Below are 21,674 nucleotides of genomic sequence, written 5' to 3' on the forward strand. Positions count from 1 at the left end.
GCTGAGTCCAAGGTTTCAGGAAAGAATGAAGAAAAAAGAACAAGAAAAGAGGAAAAAAGAAAACAAAACAAAAGAAAAAATTAAAAAAATTAAAAATAAAAGGGGAAAAAAAAATCGAAAGAAAATTCGAAAGAAAAGATTAAAACGAATTTTCTAAACCCTATTCTAACTTTCAGCAGGTTGTCAATCTTTTTTCTTTGTTATATAATCCATCGATCAGTCGATAATAATTGATGGACAGAACTAGGCGTTAATGTTGTAGCTTTTTACGTCACGTTAGAGATGATAGGGCCCTAGAACCGTAAGACTACATCATAGGGTCTATGATGATATATCAATTACGGTCGGGCACACAAGCTGAATAGCCGATACCCATGAATATCGGACGCATGTGCGCGTCTGGAATGACCACACGCGCTACACTTACCTTAATGGATAACGAATGCGCGTCTCGTAAAAGTTCCTTCCCCTCTAGGGAGAACGTTTAAGGAATATCCTTTAGATATAACGGGTGTCGGATAGATAAGGAAATATAGATATTTATTCATTTCTATCTTATTGCTGAAGACATATCCGAGATGTCCTATTAAGATAAAACCCATCTTCTATATATAGGAATGAGAACGAAAATATTCATTTTCGACGAAAAAGAAATATTTCTCTTTCGATCAATGACAACACAACAATTCGTTTTCTTATTTCGCTTCCTTTGAATATCATCGTTGCATTTATTTATGTTATCTTTATTTTTCTTTCTTTCTTTCTTTTTTTTTTTAATTCATCTTTTTATTTTTATTTATTTTATTTCTTTTTTTTGTTATTTATTTATTTTTATTTATTATTTTTTCCTAAAGTATTAGAAACACCTTTTTAGTGATAGATTAACTCCCATTTACAAGAGAGGCATTAAACTTTTTCTCTTTTAACTTTTGCTCTACTAAATGTGTATGTGTGCATGTGTATGTATGTATGTATGCATTTGTACACGTGTCTTATATCTGCCTCCCCATTTTATAATGCCTTTTTTATTCGCTTAAATATTTAATGGATTTGCTCGATAGTTGGAAAATTTACCTGACCGATGAATTTTCTCCACGATTTACTAGCTTGCGTATTATCAATAATCGAAACTACTTAAATATCTCAAGTTGAACTTTTCGTTCATTTCGCCGTTTAGTCCCTGTATTTTTTCAATAATCTTTTTATGTTTGCTTTGATTTCTTTTATTGTGCATCATCACGTATTAGTAGTCGTTAATTAAAAAACTTATCAACTCATTAGTCTTTCATTTACAAAGTTAATAAATTTACCTAGTTAAAAGGACGATTTGTTTTTTTTTTAATTACGAAAGACTGCATAATAATATATCATTAAATCATAAAATCGCGTTGAATTATTTCTAGTAACTATAAGTTAAGAAATTGAAATTTGATTTTAGGTTTTATATATATATATATATATATATATATATATATATATATACATTATCTTATATGATTAATATTCAAATTCATCAAGTTACTTTTTATTTTATCCTAGTAACTTTTTATGATATCTAAAGTTGACCGAAGATATCACTTTTAAACTTGTCAAAGATATAATCACTAAATTATAAAATTAATAAAAAAAATAATCATTTTTACTGTATAATAAAGGCAGTGAAATTGGAGACCGAAAACGAATCTTAAAGTTAAAAAATAACGTTCATTACAATAATTTATCCGTATGACTGTACTGAAGCGAATGATCGCTTGTTTCTGATCTAATTAATTCTGAGATAAGTAATTTTATTTCGTCAATAACTTTTTATGAAATGTGAAGTTATTCGAAGATATCGATTATGTTTGTCACAGAAATAATCACTGAATTATAAAGAAATAATCATTAAATTATATTGCATAATCAATAAATTATAAGATTAATAAAAAAATGATTATTTTTATTTTAAATAAAAGAAAAAGTAAAATTTATGATTTTTGTTAGTAACTTTTCATGAAAGTTGAAGTTGATTGAAAATGTATCACTTTTGGATTTGCCAAAGAAATAATTATTAAATTATATGATTAATAAAGAAATGATTATTTTTATCAACAAAAACAAAAATAATGAAATTAATGATCAGAAATGAATTTTAAAGATAGAAGAAAATAATGTTCATCTCGACAATGACGGTAGTTTATCCACGTGGCTATGTCGAAGGCAATGATCGATCGTTTCTAGCCTAGCTTTCGCCGAGTAGTCAGTTGATCCTGTGTTCGTCGGGGTATGTGGAATCGCGGGGAAGGATTTATTGGGCCGTGTGGATCTGCACGAAGATCTCTCGAAGAGGTGCTTTTGACGAACGATCGCGATTAATAATCAGTACTGTCGTGCGATCTCAACGAAGGGCGCTAACATCGTTAATACTATTTATCGCTCGTTATCCGTTACTCTTCTCCATATTCTATTCCAACCACGGGATAAAATGAAGGAGGATAAAGAAAAATTTCTCTTCTCGACTATCTTACATAGGAAAAAAGGGATCGTAGTATTAATTTGGAATGAATTTATCTTTTTATCTATACGATGTTACGACTGGAAATATTTGGACATATTTTAAATCCTTCTTTTTTTTCTTCCTTTTTCTTTTTTTTTACTTGGAGAATTCGAATCTTTTAATTTTGATGTTTTCCGAATGTCTAGAATGTAATTTAAAAATATTGACTTGCTTAGTAAGTAATGTCGAAATTTTCAAGCATTTTATGTCGAAACTAATGAAGCTAATATATTATTATTTTCCGTAAAAAAATTCTTTAATTTTACATAGTTTATTAATATTGTATAGTATTTCTTAATATATTAATGAAATACTCTTTAATTTTGTGTATTATAGTACTTTTATTTATGTATAATATTTCTTTGCATTAGTATTCATTGTTAGAAAAGTATTAGTTTTTTTTTTATATAAATGTTATTTCGATTAATTGAAAAAAAATTCAAGTAAATTAATAACAGAACTTTTCACTTAAATATTTTTTTCGTAGATTCACGATTGATTAGTTTTAATGCAAAAACTTTTGTCATACAAATTTGATGTTACATTCTTATGTTGAAAAAATTTACAATCTGTTTTCATTGAATCTTTAATCGTGATTTAATGTTATATCGTGGGTGATCGGAAAAGGATCGTAAATTTTTGTTTATATATTCCGTTAAAATTTCTTAAGCGGAATTCTGTCACTACGAATTTAATCCTAAGTTTAACTAGTTAATCGCATTTTTCAAATCGTTTAGATACACGTTACGATCTCATACGGATAGAAAGGGGAATCCCTCTTTCTAAGAAAGAGGGTGGGTAAAACAGAGGGAAAAGTGGTACGAGGAATACCTGAGTGGCAACCTACCTCCGATGTCTCGTTTACCATAATACAAGGACGGCCCGATGCCGAAGGTAGAACGCGTTACGAGTATTCAGTAGTGACTCGAAGAAGGAACTCGAAACGGTAGCAATGCGTCTTGAACAAGGGCAACGTGAAAAGCATCCAGTGCTTGTCTCGTTGGATGGCTACGTGCTTCTAGGGAATTTCAAAGGTGGACACGTGATATATCCTGTCCAGGAGGCTCGACCATGTCCTTTCTCTCTTATTCTTTATTTCTTTTTTCTTGATTTTTTCTCTCTTATTTTTTTATTTGTTTGTTTTTTTCTTTGGTAGACTGAAGTTATCTTACGAGACACCTCATGGCTTTTACAAGACATCGATGACTGACCATACGCGATATTCGATTTTTCCACTAAAGAAACAAGTCCAAGTACGTAACAGGTGTATAGTTGAAACGGCACGTTGATTACATGTTACAGAACTTTAATTTCGTTAATTTTTTGAAGTAGATACTTTTGAACATATCTTATAACTTTTACAAGATAGTGATGAATCAATTGTGTACGTACGTAATATTCAATTTTTCTATTTTTAAAAACACGTTCAAGTATAAAAAAACAAGTTCTATTTTTAAAAACAAGTTCAAGCTTAATAAACATCTGGAAAAGATGTTTATTTGTAACGGATTTGTACGTTAATTGCCATGATATAGGACATACAATAAGACCTCTATTTTGTCAATTTTTTGTTAATACAATTTTCGAAATGTTCAGTTTTATTATTTCTGTTATAAGTGATTTTGCAAATGTCTTATTTCCTTTTTATTAACAATTAAAACTACAGCTGTAAAATCGATTAAAATTATATCAAATTATAATTGACATTATTTTAAGTAAATTACATTAAATGTAAATAAAAATCAACATAAAATATTTAAATTCGAGTTACAAATTTTTTTTATAGTATAACACTTGATGAATTAATTATCTCCCTCTCTCTCTCTCTCTCTCTCTCTCTTTCTTTCTTTCTCTCTCTCCCCTCCTTATTTCTTTATTTTCCTTACTTGAAGAAACTCAGCAAATAAATCAGCTCGTTTCAAAAAAGAAAAGGGATGAATAATATCTGTGTCAAAAAGCAATGACATTTCTGTTAGCAAGATTCTACGATGGATACTCCTTGACATTCTTCTCTTATCCATTTTCTTTTTCTTTCTTCTCTTTTTTTTTTCACCTCAGATACCTCTTCTTATATGAATCTTTCAACTAATGACGGTAATCGCTCGAGAAAAGTAATCGCGCTAGGGGCCGCAAGAAATTATAGAGAAACATCCTTGAGTTGATACGATAATTCGTGCTATCGTGCCTCGGATAAATTATCCGTAATTTTAAAAGGGAAAAGTTGATTTATCGTGATACCTATCTCTCCCTCTCTCACTCTCTCTATCTCTCTCTCTGTGTCTCTTTTTCTTAATCTATCTTTCGCACTCTTTTTCTATTTCTCTTTCTCTCTCTCTCTCTCTTTCTTACTTTATCTTTCTCATTCATTTTCTATTTCTTTCTCTTTCTCTCTCTCTCTCTCTCTCTTTCTCTTTCTCTCTCTCTGTTTTATCTTATTATCACGTAGAAAGAGAGAAAGAGAGAGAGAGAGAGAGAGGGAGAGAGAGAAAGAGAAAGAGTCAACGAACTTCTTAAGCTAAGAAATATGATTTTCTCTAATTTCTCCTCGGCACTTCTCGATTCGGTGAAAATACTACCAGAGACGATCGTTACCTCCCAACTCGTCTAATTTCCTTGACGACTCAGGAGAACCGTTTTCCTTCGTCAGCCGTCGGACGGATTGACGTCTCTATTAGCGAGCGTTTTCTCCTTGAAAATTTACGCGGTTTAAAGACACTCCAGAGAGAGAGAGAGAGAGAGAGAGAGAGAGAGAGAGAGAGAGAGAGAGAGAGAGAGAGAGAGAGAGAGAGAGAGAGAGAGAGAGAGAGAGAGAGAGAGAGAGAGAGAGAGAGAGAAAGAAAGAGAGAGAGAGAGAGAGTATGTATTTGACTGTGTATGTATATATGTACTACCTACTTACTTAACCTACTATATAGTAGGTACCTACTCTAAAATGATTCTTGCAGAAGAAAGACCTGGTAACGACCTTACACTTATCTCGGATTCGTGTTCCCGCTGCGTCATAGAAAAAACACACTTCAGAAGAACGTTCCGGTCCACACCGTGAAGATTCAGCTCGATCGACGCTCTCTCATGGTGACTCGTCGATGACGCGGAGGGCAAGGAGTGGAGAGAGAGGTAGGGACCCTCGATGACGGAAGAAGTCTCGCTCTCCTTCCTTCCTTCCTTCCTTTCTTTCTTTCTTTCTTTCTTTCTTTCTTTATTTCTTTCTTTCTTTATTTTTTTCGTGTTATATTATTTCTTTTTTCTTTTTTTTTTCTGTTCATCTTCCGAAAGAAAAAAGAAAGAAAGGAAGAAGGAAAGAAAAAAAGAAAGAAATAAGAAGTTCCCTCTTTAAATGAGATTTTAAAGGGATCTAAAATTTCAACGAGCTTGCTGACGACGTCCTGCGTGAAGAATTTTTTTTTCTTTTCTTTTCTTTTTGTCCTCGAATCTGAGATTACTTTGGATTGCAATTGGATTGTAATTGGATTGTAATTTGGTTGGTATCATTGTATTATCATGTTGTGTTTGTGTCCTTGCTGCTGTTGCGAAGAATTTAAGCGTTAATCGTTTGTAAGAAGAAAAAGAAAAAGGAAAGAAGGAAAGAAAGAAAGAAAGGAAGAAAGAAAAGAATGAAGTAATGGTCGTTAAACAATTTGTTGTTTGTTTATTTATTTAGAAATATTTTAGATTATTTATTTAACGCGAGAAATATTAAGCGATCGAATTGAGTCAATAAATAATAATTAAGTAGTATTTAAGAAAACAAAATTTTATTTGATTACGTATCCATTTATTTTCCTCCTTTCTAATTAAAACAAAATGATTCCTTACTCTCTCTTTCATTTGTTCATATAGAATGATCAGAAATTTTGATTAAATTATTAAAAAAAATCAGACGTTTAGTCATGATATATAATATCAATAAGAGATCAATTTGAGATAAGATACTCGATGTAAAAGAAATTTCTGAAGAAATGAAATATTTTTGTGGAATCGCGTATATCTAGTTAGTGCATCGTTCTTTTTCTTCGAAAGAACGAATTCTTAATCTTTTTTTTCCCTTTTTTTTTTACTTCAGAACGATTAGAAAATATGATTTGATTAGAAGAGAAAGAGAGAGAAGAACAGAAAAGAAGGGACTGGATTTTAGGAGGATTAAAAGAAATCAGATATTTGTGAACGATTATGTGTTCTAATGAATCTTTTTCTTTCTTCTTTTTTTGTTCTTTTTTCTTTTTCTTTTCTCTTAAAAGAATAGGATCGCATAGCTCTTTAATAACGATTAGGAAATTTGAGATAAGATGATACTCTATGTAAAAGAAATTTCTAAAGAAATGAAATATTTTTGTGGAATCGTATATCTAGTTGGTTACTTTGATCTCTCTCTCTCTCTCTCTCTCTCTCCTTCTATCTATCTATCTATCTATCTGTCTATCTATCTATCTCTTTCTGAGCGATGGAAGAAGGATCTTACTCCTTCTCCAACATACTCTCTTCTCTTCTCTTTCTCTTCGTTCCTCTTTCCTCTTTACTCCTTCTACCACTCTTTCGGCCTCTTCTCCGTCCCTTACCGTTTCGAGTCTCCTGTCTTCGTTTAACTCGGCCGTGCGATCCGCACACGCCACTTCTTCTTCAGTGGCCGGCCGGTGGTACCACTCTCGGCTAGATCGCGCCAAGTACACCTCCTCTTGTTGCTTCACCACCACCAGTAACATCGGCATCACAAGACGAGCCTTCCTATCCTTACCGATAGTAGCGGCACTAGCCTCGGACACACCGTACTTCTTATACAAGTACTTACCATCTTCTCTCTACTCTTTGCCAAACCACTTACTTTTGCTATTCTTCCACTTTCATGTAATAGCTGTAAGTCCTTCTATCCACTCCTACATCTATTTCCTAAGGCACTACCAACCATGCCAAAGTCGAAAGTAGTTACTTCATGTGTGTTTAACGTTCGAACTTGAGTGACAGAACAGTGTTAAAACTTGTGCTGTTTTTCCTTAAGGATAAACTCCGAAGATGACTGGAGAACTTACTGATAAACTACGTAGGATCAAACGTATATTACTTCTTTGGTATTATCTTGTATTAAAAATATACTCGTAGTAGTGATTTATGTGAGAATGTTGATTGAATATTGTGCTTGTTAAAGAAAGTCGGTATCTCTTTATAGTTATATACCTATATATATATATATGTGTATGTGTGTGCGTGTGTATGTATGTATGTATGTATGTATGTATGTATGTATGTATGTATGTATGTATGTATACATATATATCTTCTTAAGAAGAAACTATTCATAGAAGTTGATGGAAGATTCTTTAAACAGCTGACTGAAGGATGGGACTTAAGTTTGATCAATTTGAAAGGATCGAATTCAACATGTTTATGGTTTATATCTTTCTAAGAATCCAATCATAGCAAAGATCGATAAGAGATGATTGAACGCAGCTGACTGAGACGTTATTAGTTTGAAGGAAAATTGATTAAAAAGAAAACAAAAACAATAATAATAACAATAATAATAACAGTAATAATAATAATAATAATAAAAATAATAATAATAATAATAATAATAATAATAATAATAATAATAAAAAGAAGAAAGAAAGAAGGATGGAAAAAAAGAAGAAAAGTAAAAGAATAAAGAAAAATTGATAAAAAAAAAAGAATAAATCATTCCTCTTGAAGAATAGTTAACCGAGTGAACGGTTGATTGAATGAAGTGTGATAGTGTCTCAGTGTTTTCACTTCATCGAAGTGAGTGACAATCGAAGGAACGATCGATCGATCTCTCCGATCGATAACAGAAACCTCGCACGTGTTCTCGAGAGAAAGAGAGAGAGAGAGAGAGAGTGTCGTGCGACTACAGCGAAGAGAACACGTGGAAGTCGAACACAGTCTTAGTTAACGATCGAAAACTCATTCGAAGACTTTTATCCCCGGAACTTTTCTTAGTCACGCGAGAGGCTAACCTACGTTCATGTAGATTTTAATAATCGTTTTTCTTTGTTTTTCTTTTTTTTTTTCTAAACGTTGGACAGAATCGTACCGTTTGATTTTCGTTCCTATAAATTATTTTCTTCTCGCACAATTTTTCTTTCATTCATTAGAATGTATTCGGAACATTATAAGTGACTCCTCCTCTTTCATCTAATCCTTTTTAATTTTATTTTACTTCTAATTAATTCTATTTCTTTGTCGAAATAATTCTATTTCGTTCTATCGAGCTTTTTTCATTCTGATTTTCTTTTTAATTTAATGTTTTCTTTTTATTCATTCTTTAATTTTAATTTAATTTTTATAATTTTGAAGTATTTTGTTATAATTATCTTGTTCTCTACGTTTTTTTCATCCTCTGTTTTAATTAATCATCGATTATTTTCTTATCCTTCAAATCATTTTTTTTTAATCCTTCGTTTCAATATTTTTCTAATTGGATTTTTCAAATTTTTCGTTCTAATTTTGGTCTTATTGTTCATACGAATCCGTCATTGTAATTTTGTTTTAATTTTTTTCAATCTTTCATTTCGATTGTTCTTCAATTGTATTTTGTCCTGCCTAATAATTTTTAATCGTTTGTTTAAATATTTTTTTAATCGTTCCTTTTGTTTCATTTCTAATTTTTCACTCTTATTTTTCTCTAACCATTTTCTCTTTCAATTTTTCTCCAACTGTTTCGCGTCTTTATTATCGTTTATAATCCTTTATTCTAATATTAATCCAATCGTTTACTTAAATTATTCGTTTCAAAATTTGTCGTTCCAATAATTCCTTCTAATATGTTCTTCTAATCTCTTTAGAATTGTATTTTACAATCTTTGACAATAATTTTTCTCCTAGATAGTTTCTTTGGTCTCACAAAACATTGTGCTTTGAGTCATTAGTTCGAACAAATTTCTAGTTATTCGTCCTTTTCTTCTAATCTCGTCTAATATTATTCTTCTCTTCGTCGAGCAAAGGAAAAAAGTCAAAATAATTTCTCGAACGAATTAAATTTTTTAATACATCTATTTCATCTCCTATGTGAAAGATAAGAACTCCTTAAAAACAAAAACAAAAAATAGAATAAAAAAAAGAAAAGAAAAGAAAAGAAAGGACGAAGAAAAAAAAATATTCGAACTTATCAGTGCTCAAAGGTCAAATAGGGAACACAGTAGTGGACGACGATTTTATCGGCGTTTCGAAGGATCGGAGACTCGTGTTCGGCACGTGTCGCATCCTGGGAGGTTCCTTTCCTTTTCAGTCTCTCTCTCTCTCTCTCTTTCTATCTCTCTCTCTCTCTCTCTCTCTCTCTCTCTCTCTCTGGCTATCTGTCTTTTTCTCTCACACCTCGTACACTTTTCGACGTTGCATTTGTCAACGACCGATCGCCTGGCGTGCATTCGCACTGAATTAATGCCACTTCTTTCTTTCGCCTCTGTCATCTTCGATTCGCCACGCGTGCTTTTCTTCGCGGCGTGCGGCTGATGATGGCGCGAACGGTGATGGATTAACGCACAGCGAATCGCCAAGAAAAAGTTTTCTTCCCCTCCTGCTCTTTCTCTCTCCCTCCCTCCCTCCCTCTCTCTCTCTCTCTCTCTGTCTATCTGTCTGTTTCTTTCTCCCTCCCCTCCCTCTCTTTCTCTCTCTCTCTCTCTCTCTCTCTCTCTCTCTATCTGTCTGTCTGTTCCTTACCCTCTCTTTCTCATTCTTACTATAACACTTTCGTTCAGGTGAACGAGCAAGCAAGTTCGACAATTTCTTCTTCTGACCACCCCCTTTTTTTTATTTATTTAGTTTTATATTATAATTATTATTATCATCTTCGTCATCGTCACTATTATTATTATTATCATTTTTATTTTTATTATTATTTTATTATTATTACTATTATTGTTATTGTTATTATTATTATTATTATTATTATTATTATTATTATTATTATTATTATTATTATTATTATTATTATTATTATTATTATTATTATTATAATTATTATTAAACGTCATGCAAATTGGAAGAACAGGAAAGTGAGTGATATATTTTTTTGTTTCTTTTTTATTTTGCTTTTGTTTATTATTACTATTTTTATTTTTTTATTTTTCTTCAATCAATAATTCTTCTCTGTGACCCACAATGAACCGAGATGAGTTATCATTTTGGATATCGTACTTGGGATCATTTTTGTTTATCTTCGTGGAAACAGATCGATGCAATATAATCTATCGTAAGATTTTACCCTATTATTTTAGTGCTTGTAAAAAGTGAAATCAAAAATTGGTGTTGTTCGATAGTGATCGCCGTCGGTGGTGTCGCTCCGGAAGGATTCCCGGAGATAAGCATGGAGATATGAAAAATACGTGAGTACATCCCTAGTGTTATCTATCCTATAGATCTTACAGGCCTTAGATACCATAGAAGTAACGAGCTAGAACGAAAGTCTAGATCGTTTTCTTTACTCGGATCATTGACTTAACGAAATTTCGACTAAAATTCTTTAGATCAAAAAAATCGATCTACTTTTCAGATAGTTTGTGGTTATATCGTTCGTGCGACATTTCCAGATAGAGATTAGATTGAATCGTGTAAATAAAAACGACATGTTTACGAATGTTTTTTTTTTAAATTATTTTCTATCAAATTAGACAACGATGTTTAAACATAACAACACTAGTATATAATTAAAATGATATAAGATTGAAAATTGATAAAAAAAGATATTTCAGACGAAAGTTACTTGTTCTTTTTTTTCTTTTTAAGTTAGAATACGTTGCCATTATAAAAGATATAGATGAAAAAAAAGAAGAAAGAACGCGGTTCTAAATTGTCTTTGAAACCTTCCATTAAATAAAAAACAATAAACGCCGTAACATTTACACCATGAAATCAGATTACTTTTGTCTGTAAAATTTTTCTTTAAACGTATAAGTTCATTCAAGATATAAGTTTGTAATGTTTTATTCTGTACACCCAGTATACTAATTGTATCGTATCATATCGTATATATCAATGAATTACAGTACTATAACAATTAAACAAGTCTTCTTAATAAGACGATCTATAGTATATTATTATACTATATTAGTGTTATAGTTACTATTTATTCAGTATTAAATTTTATACTATATAGTGCTGTTTCCTTACAATATTAAATTATATTTGTATTATTAAAAGATGGTGTATTTAAATATAACATATATATATAATACAACATTAATCGATTTAATAGATAAATTGATTAATAAAATAAATTCAATTCTGATTGCATAGGCCATAAAGAATCTAATAGAATCGCTAATGGTTAATAAACAATATAAAAATTAAAACTTAATTAATAATAATATATCTAATTTTCCTAATAATAGCAATATATTTCTAATATATATTTATATATATAAAATAATTATTTGAGAAAAAAAATGATTAATGACAAAAAATTATACGTTTACAATCTAATTCAATTGAATTTTTAAATATAAGAGAAAGAGAAAGAAAAAGAGAAAGAGAGAGAGAGAGAAAGAGAGGGGAGGGGGAAAAGAAAAAAAAAATAAAATATAATTAATTCATACGAATTAATAATTGAATATAAGTATAATACAATAAATAAAAAAAAAAAAAATAAACAAATACTACAAACAAAAGGAAAATACAGAGATTTAAATTCTTTGAATGATGAGAAGTATAAATGAGAAAACAGAAAAATATAAAGGATGTGGGAGTGATCGGTGAAATTTCTTCTTCGAATTGCATAAAACGAGAGTTCGATTTGATCGAGACTTTAATTCGAAAATTATACGTTTAATCGGCAGGCGGATACAGCCCATATATATATATATATATATATATATATATATATATATATTTATATATATAATAATAATAATTTTTATGTATATACACTATATAAATTATATTTATACATATATAAACTATATATATGTCATATGTATATATAGAACTTCTACCTTTACCGTTCCCAGCCACAGCCAGTAAATATTCATTAGATGTACTCTCTGCACCCTACCTTTCTCTCCATCTTTCATTTGCATATCACAATCAACGTCATATCATTGTCGAGTGAGCCGAGTGCATGGCTCGATTCCAGCCGAGTACGATCTCCGATCGATTCTCTACGAAAACAAAGGACGTTGCATTGCTCGCGATTAATCGAACAGTGAATAGCTTACTTTCGATCGGAAATTTATTGAATTGGCTAATGTTTGAATTGTCAATATTTTATATTTAAATCTATGTATTTATTATCTGAACGAAAGTAATATAATTTAATACAGATGTAAGTCAACAACATTCTAGTATAATATAATGCGATACCAAATAAATGTCAATAATATAGTATAGTATTATATAATAAGAGTATAGTATAGTATAATAATGATCTATAGTATAGTATAATAGTATATAGATATTATAATAAGTAAACAATAATATTTGTTTGGCTAATAAATAATGTAGAAATTTGTAATATAAAATAATAGTATTGTTTATTGGCTCAGCATAGTCATGATTTATAATATTTTTTAACATAGATATACCTCGTCTAATGTTGTTGTTACTGTAAAGTTTTTCGAAATGTTATTCTGTCATGGAAATGAAAAACGGAAAGGAAAAATGGAAATGAATTAGATCATTTTTATAATTACGAGAATCATTTATGTCATTTTAGATCATTTTAATTTAATCAATTAGAAAAAGAATTATTATTCTAATTATTTAAACAATAATTATATGATTAACAATTATATCATTCTTATGATTGACAATCATCTTGAATAAATTATTTATATCAATTTAGATTATTCTAATTAAAATCTAATTTTTTTAGAAAGATAGATATATACGAATTATCATAATTAACACTTATATCTAATTAATCATTTATATCATTTTAAAAAATTATTTCAATTAAAATCTAATTTTTTTAAATGTCAAACATATACGACTTAGATCATATACGACTTAGATCATTTTTATAATTACCATTTACATTTAATTAATCATTTATATCATTTGAAAAATTATTAGATTAAAATCATTCATTATAATCAAATACTCTAGAAAGACAAATATACGACTTACAATTAAATTATTTTCATAATTACCATTCACAAGTAATTAATCATTTGTATCGTTTTAAAAATCATTCTGATTAAAATCTGATTATTTTGAATGAGAAATATATCTATACGACTTAAATCATTTTCATAATTGTCATATACATTTAATTAAACATTAGTATCGTTTTATAAAATCATTCTGATGAAAATCTGATTCTCTCGAAAGAAGAAAAGTTAACTGTGTTATATCATTACTCTAATCAATCGAGACGTTATCATTATGTTAATTTCTTCTTCATTTTTTTTCTTTTTCTTCTTTTCTTTTTTTATAATTTTTTAAAGAGAAGAAGAAGAAGAAGAAAAAGAAGAAGGAGGAGGAGGAGGAGGAGGAGAAGAAGAAGAAGAAGAAGAAGAAGAAGAAGGAGGAGGAGGAGGAGGAGGAGAAGAAGAAGAAGAAGAAGAAGAAGAAGAAGAAGGAGGAGGAGGAGGAGGAGGAGGAGGAGAAGAAGGAGAAGAAGGAGAAGAAGAAGAAGAAGAAGAAACCTGTTTTGTTTTCGAATTCAACGACCGAGAATGCCCCGTTAATTTACTTCAAGAAAAGAAGAAGGAGAAATGTGAGAGATTTGTAAAGCAGTGCGACGATGGAACTTCTCTCTCTCTATCTCAGAAAACTACTAAGCAGTATTTTCTGTTCGATTTGTTTTTCTTCTTTCTTCACTGTTTTTTTATTCTTTTTTCCAAAAACGATCGGTTATCGAAGAAGTTACCTACTCGATGTCCTTTCAAGGACCAGAAAGGCAATTCTCGATAGGAGACATCTTTCAATGGCCAATTTTTCTTTATATATTTTTTTAATCTTTTTTTTCAAATCAGTACTCCTTTCCAGTTTTGTTATCTTCTCTCTGTCTGTCTGTTTTTCTCTCTCTCTCTCTCTCTTTCTCTCTCTCTTTTACTCCCTCCTTTCTTCTTCATTCACATAATATTCCTCTTTTTCTCTTAAGCGATTAAGCGATTAATCAAAGACGAGAATCGCGTTCAATTACTCGGCATCGAGCACCTACTCTCTCTCTCTCTCTCTCTCTCCCTCTCTCTCTCCCTATCTATCTATCTATCTATCTCTCTTTCTCTATCTTTCTCGCACATACATATACAGTGGCTCAGAAGAGAAAGAGAGAGATTAGAGTCAAGCTCCAATTAATTATCGCGCTCGTATCGCTGTTTTTATTCGTTCGTGGCGTCTCGTCGAAACGAGACGAGATGTCGTCTTCGTCGTCGTCGTCGTCGTCGTCGTTGTCGTTGTCGTCAGAGAAACGGTTCTCTTCACTGCTCATAACTACTCTTGCTTGTATAACCAGAAAGAAAGAGAGAGAGAGAGAGAGAAAAAGAGATAGATACAGAAAGAAAGAGCGAGAGCGAGAGAGAGAGAGAGAGAGAGAAACAGAGAGAGACACGCAGAGACAGAGACAGATATATATTGATAGACTGACAGTTAGAGAAAGAGAAAAAGAGATAGATAAATAAATTATTGATATACCTATCTACCGGGTGAAATATTTAATTTACATTTTTAATAACTTTTGTGTATTATTAATTATTATGAAGAAAAAAGAAAATATAAAAAAGGTAAAATAAAAATTGAATTGTAAGATCGATAAAATGGTAGATGATTAAATTGACAAAGAAACGAAATGACAGTCAGAGAAAAATGGAAGATGGAGGAAATAATAATCAACAAACTGGTAAATGAACAAAAATAAGCAAATAGAACAAAGTGACAAATCGAAAAAAATAGCAAGACCGACAAAATGGTCTATTTGTCATTTTGCAGAAAAATGAAACGGAAAATAGATAAATTGTTAGTTTTGGGTAATAAACGGACGATTATTTAACAATGCAGTAATTAAACTTCGATTTATTAGAATGTTCGTTATTATAAAACTGATTCCTTGCATGGCTATGAGACATGAAACAGAATATATATTTAAATATATATACATATACGTATTTGTGTAATATGTTGCAATTTGAGATTATATTGTATAAATAAAATTAACGAAAGAAAGAAACATAGCACAATTCAAAAGAAAAGGAAATACACTACATCATTCATACAAATTTAGCAACAAAATTTAATTGAATATCATTTTTTTTGAAAATATCAAAATACAAACGAAATGGCAGAGAATTAACAAGCAGATAAAAAAATAACAAATAAAAATAAAATGTCAGGAAACAAAATGGTTGAGAGAGAAGATAGCAGATCGACAAAATGGCAGAGACATAAAATAAAAAGGAAACAAAATGATAGAGAAAGAAATATTTACTAATTTTTTTCACCCTGAAGTCTTAAGTTTATTTGAATTCGTTCAATTTGATAACATTTTTTAATATGTAATATGAACTAAGAAAAGAATTTTTGTTCTCTTTGTTGATCCTCCTAATTGGCTGGAGCGGAGTTTGATGAAGGAACAATGGTTCGAGTTCCACTCTTGATAACTTGCCAATGAGAATTTTGGAACGAGAATCACGTAATGATTCAGTTACGAGCTTATCGTCCCGAAGTTGATTAATAATTAGCTTTCGATACGTTTTAGATTCGTACGAGTTGATATTCCTTGCAATTTTATTATAAGACGAAAGTTCGACTTCTTCTTATTTTTTTCTTCGTTTCTTTTCTTTTTTAATTTTTGTTTTCTAAGTTTATTTTAAACAATAACATCTAATAATTATTAGATATACATACTGTCTTTTTTTAACTACATAACATTTATATTATAATCGAAATTTAAGATCTGTTCTGTGTCACACGTTTATAAGTATTTATAACGTTAATTAACATTTGCATATATATAACAATATTTAATATTTATAGTTTATTATAGATATATCCGACATATACACATACACATATATATATACATATATATATATATGTATATATAATATATTTTTAATACATAATTTAATTTATTCCTTTTTTGTATTATGCTCAACATTTCTTTTAAATCATAATAATAACAACGACAACAATAATAACAACAACAACAACAACAACAACAACAATAATAATAATAATAATAATAATAATAATAATAATAATAATAATAATAATAATAATAATAATGATTATATAACAATAATCATGGTTCACATTTTTTCAAATCTCTAATCTATAAAATTTCTAAATTATGTTCTACTTTAATTCAATAGAATAGAACGATAGCTTAATAGCATTGTATACGTTTAATAAGTTCCATTCACCAGACGTTTATTTAGTTAGGTATACGCGAAACTTTACGACGATATTAATCTCTCTCTCTCTCTCTCTCTCTATATATATATATATATATATATATATATATATATATATATATATATATATATATTTGTTTTACTTTCTTAAGAAAAGACCGGATAAACATGACGACCATGTTGGAGGGAGAGTTAACGAGCATGAATTTTCTCAACATTATCAGCACAGATTATGCGGCTCGTGAAATGGAGGCCGCCCTTTAATCGGGCTTATCGACAAATTCTTTGAATTTCCAAGTGGTTCGGTTCAATACGACGACGTAAATGTTTTAAGACAATACGAGAAGCTTGATATCAAGACGATGTCGTAGACTTCGTGGAAGTAGCGTCGGAAGAAGAACTCTAAAGCAAGATAACAAAGAAAGAGAGGGAGAGAGAGAGAGAGATAAAAAGAGAGAGAGAGATAGATAGATAGATAGAGAGAGAGAGAGAGAGAGAGAGAGAGAGAGAGAGAGAGAGAGAGAGAAAGAGAAAGAGATAGAGATAGAGAGAGAGATAAAGAGAGAGAGAGAGAGAGAGAGAGATAAAGAGAGAGAGGGAGAGAGAGAGAGAGAGAGAGAGTGCAAGAGAACATTCAAATTCTCGTTGAAAAAAATTTTATATTATGTTAAATTACATTATTTCTGAATAAGGATTGCGATCATGCGAAATTACGGTTTTCTTTTTATTTTCTTTTATTTTTGAGACTAGAGTTTCATAGCAAAGTTATATTCGTAAAAATTAAGTAGATCAAATGCTTAGATTCGAATTACGTAAATTTAAGTTTAAGACCGACAACAGTTCGTTCTTTTTTTTTTTTTTTTTTTTTTTTAATACAATCGATTCTATCTCTGATTACTTATGGTTAAATTTTGTATTTTTTTTTATCTCAGACGAAACAAAATAGACAAAATTTCGTTTAGAAATCTTAGAAACGTAGATTTTTTAGATATATTTACAAATGAGAAGATTTTATATATATATATATATATATATATATATATATATATATATATATATGTCCCAATTTTTTTTCGGTGTCCAATTTTATCAGCACATAAGAAAATATTAATAAACTATTAATTTTATTTAATTAGCTAACATATTTTCTTATTTTTTACTCGTAAAATATGTTTGATGAAGTTTTACGAAAAGAAAAAAAAACGAAGAATTGTGACACATCAGGTATACTCATATAGATATATCCTATGTAAAAGTTTTTTCGTTTAACAATTTAACGTAGAAATAGATATTGTTTAGTAACGTCAAACGTTAGACCGTTTGTCGATCTAACGGTCGGAGTTGTTTATCCTTTATAGGAGGATCCTTTAACGTCGTACGCTTTTATTTCATCCTCGTTTCTATAGTTCTATCCTATTATCGGATAGACGAGAGACAAGCGTCCTACGATTTTCCAGGATGAAACATCCGTCTGAGTTGTCGTGATCGTTGTTCTCGTAAAAACGTAGAGCCCCGCTCGTATTCCATTGAGGTGTCAAGCTTCACCAGTGATAAACGTCCGTTCGAATCGTCGATTGGAAACATTGCCGGGGCTTCCAGCTATCCTTTCTACAGGTGCTCCCTTTTGACTTTTGACACCCGCTAGAAACTTCGTTTCTTCTCCTTCAAAGAAACGGACACTCGTTAGCGCGACCTTCTCGCACTGTCATTCTTCTCTTATCCTTTTTTATCTTTCTCTTATCCTTTTTTTCCTCTCTCCATCTCTTTCATTTTTACAAATATCATTTTTGATTCTTGATACTTTTGACATATGAGCTTTGACTTTTGACGCGAATTCGATCGAGTGAAAAAACGTATACCTGTAACTTCTTGTTAACGTTTTTCTTCAACATATATATATATATATATGCGTGCGCGCGCATATATGTGTGTATAATAACTTTATGATAATTTTTATTTATGCTAATTTTACGTCAATTTTTATTTATTTTTCATTTAAGTCTACTTTTTTCTTTACACATCAATTTTTCTTTATATTTTTCTTTTTATTTTTGTTTATGTTAATATTATGTCAATTTTTATTTTATTTTATTTATTTTTGTTTAAATATATATTAAGATCAAAAAGATTCGTAATTTTTGTGTAAAATTACATTTCTTTTTTTCGTTTTCTTAAACTCTAACATTATCTATTGATTATTTAATGTAACATCTAATTTTGTATACAACTATAGAAAGTAATATATTCTTTAAATTATAAAATTATTAATGGCTTAATTTTGTTCTTGTATTCTTAGCTGAAATTTTTTTTTTTTATTTATTTATTTATTCATACCTGTATCGTTGATACAGGTATAGGCATAGGTAGTATATATAAATGTGTAAGTTTTGGAGTTTCTGTTTTTAAATGAAGTTTTTTATTTTTTTTTTTATTTTCATTATACTTTTGTTTTGTATATCGTTGCTTTCTGGTGCTCGCAAGGAGGCGACAGTAACGACCAACTGTATCGGCCAAAGCCGTGCAGAGAAGGCAAGAAGATAATTAAAATTCGTTGTTATCCGGCTAATGTTTAATTCAGTATGTTTATTTTAAACGTGCGAGACACATATGCATAATGCCGACGCGGTACGCTTTACCATGGTTAATGAGTGCGGATGAATTTAGAGAGAGGGGGAGAGAGAGAGAGAGAGAGAGATGGAGAGAGAAAGTGAGTGGAAGAGAGAGGAAGAGAGAGAGACGAGTTAGTAATTCTTAAAAACGTTTTGATAACTCGAAGGGCCAATTTATTTTTATAAAGTTTCAAAATTATTGTCATAAAAGTATGATGTATCTATCTAATTTAAAAAATAAAAAAAAAAATGTAGATAAAATTTCTAACTAAAATTTCTAAGTTGAAGGTTCATAGTGAATTTATTTTTTTAAATATATTCAGCGTAAATTCATCAATCAAATTCAATAAGTAAAGAAATATTCTTCATTGTTATAAGAAGTATAAAAAAAAATCTGTTTTATGAATTTTTCGATTTGCATTTATTTTTTCCAAACATTTTTTACGTTGTCGAATTAAAACTCAGTAACTCAGTTGGCGTTACTAAAATAACTAAAATTTTGTATTTTATTTCTTCTAAAATTTAAATGTATCAGTAATCTAATTGTCCGCAATAATTAACATTATTATTATTATTATTATTATTATTATATTATTATTATTATTATTATTATTATTATTATTATTATTATTATTATTATAATTATTATTATTATTTTCTTATTATCTTATTTTCCTTTAATTCTCAAAGCGTAATTAAACAATATATCGACGTTTCTAAAGTGACTAAAATGATTTTATTTAATAAATTAATTCGAATTATAATTAAAAAATATATTTGCAATATAGTTGATGATATATATTCGTAATATATCTATATAAGATATATTTATAAATAAATATGTATTATAAATATATTAATATTTTTTTTTTAAATCTAAATAAAATCCTGTAATCCATAGTAATAATAATTACTATAGTATTTATATATAATAATAGTAATAATAATAACAACTCAATAACTACAACAACAACAATAACAATAATAATAATATACATAAATAATATAATATATACATATCCATTATATCTATTACATATCTATTATATTATATTATTTATATACATTATTATTATTATATATTAATACTACTAATAATAATTATTATTATTTATATTATCTATCATTATTGTTATTCAGTTCTCGAAGTGAAACTTATTGTTAGCAATGGTGTCGGCGTAAGTTAAAGCTAGTAAAATAGACGTATTTTATTCGATTGGATAAATTCGAAGGAGAACTCGTAGAATGGTCGAGAAGAGGACGGTTTCGTGGATAGCCTCGGATTTCCACGTACACAAGAGACAATAAATTCGTCGCGTTGGAATACTTACGTCGGCACGTATTCAAGCGATTTTCTCGGCTCTCTTCTCCCTTATGGTCCCCATGCAAAAACGAGCGGAGCCTGTAGGAGAAACGATAGAATCGTTTTCTTCCGTCGATTTACGATCTTTCCGTGGCGTTACGTCTCTTCGATCCTTCTTTCTCTCTCTCTCTTTCTTTCTCTTCTGTTATGCCAAACCGGCCCTTAAGCGGATCAGTCTTTCAGTCCTTCTTCTAAGAGTGAAATCCAAGACGTTTTATGGTACGAACCATCGACTCCTAACGAGACTTCGAAACGTCTTAAGGTATCTTCTTCTTCTGTTTCTTCATTTTCTTCTTTTTCTTCTTATTCCTTATTCTTCATCTATTCACGGGGTGTATAAGGTTATTATTCCCCAAAGCTTTTCATCTAATCCTCTTTCAATTTCTTTCTTTCTTCGATTTAACCTTTGCTCGTTAGGTCGACTTGCGATTACTTAGATTTCAAATTTTTGAGGACACTTATTCAAGTATCCATCACGATCATCATCATCTTTATTAGAGTAGATAAAAACATTTTGAAACGTTTTGCTTTAAGTTATGAGTGAAGTGTGAAATAAAGAGAAAGCAAGAGAAAGAGTGAGAGAGGGTGAGAGAGAGAGAGAGAGAGAGAGAGAGAGAGAGAGAGAGAGAGAGAGAGAGAAGAAAAAGAGAGAAAAGAAGAGAGGTAACATTACTTTTTATGGTACTCATTGTATACTAATAGAATAATCGATGTTATTTCTTCCTCCCCCCCCCTCTCTCTCTTTCTCTCTTTTTTTTCCTTTTCTTTTCTAATATCGAGAAAAGTTTGAATAGGATTGAATTGAGAAAAAAAAACGATGTTACCTTTTCGTTATATCCAGAAGAATTCTTAATGGATCTCGAGAT

At 29.8% G+C, this 21,674-nt stretch overlaps 1 protein-coding gene across 7 annotated transcripts in view; it reads left to right on the forward strand.

Moving 5' to 3' along the window:
• LOC124429087 (unconventional myosin-Va) overlaps positions 1 to 21,674 on the forward strand; it is a 123,963-nt gene that overhangs the window by 4,506 nt on the left and 97,783 nt on the right. For 2 of the 7 annotated variants that reach the window (XM_046973893.1, XM_046973900.1), the window contains exons 1-2: positions 7,144 to 7,599; positions 10,804 to 10,869. The exons of 1 other annotated variant lie outside the window; for it this stretch is intronic. The gene's annotated coding sequence lies outside the window, so the exon portion shown is untranslated. Of the gene's footprint in view, positions 1 to 5,481; positions 5,654 to 7,142; positions 7,600 to 10,567; positions 10,870 to 21,674 lie in introns of those variants that run through there. 4 more of the 7 variants (XM_046973895.1, XM_046973899.1, XM_046973894.1 and 1 more) reach the window with 4 other exon arrangements.

This window comes from Vespa crabro, chromosome 14, assembly GCF_910589235.1.
Source record: "Vespa crabro chromosome 14, iyVesCrab1.2, whole genome shotgun sequence".
NCBI lineage: Eukaryota > Metazoa > Arthropoda > Insecta > Hymenoptera > Vespidae > Vespa > Vespa crabro.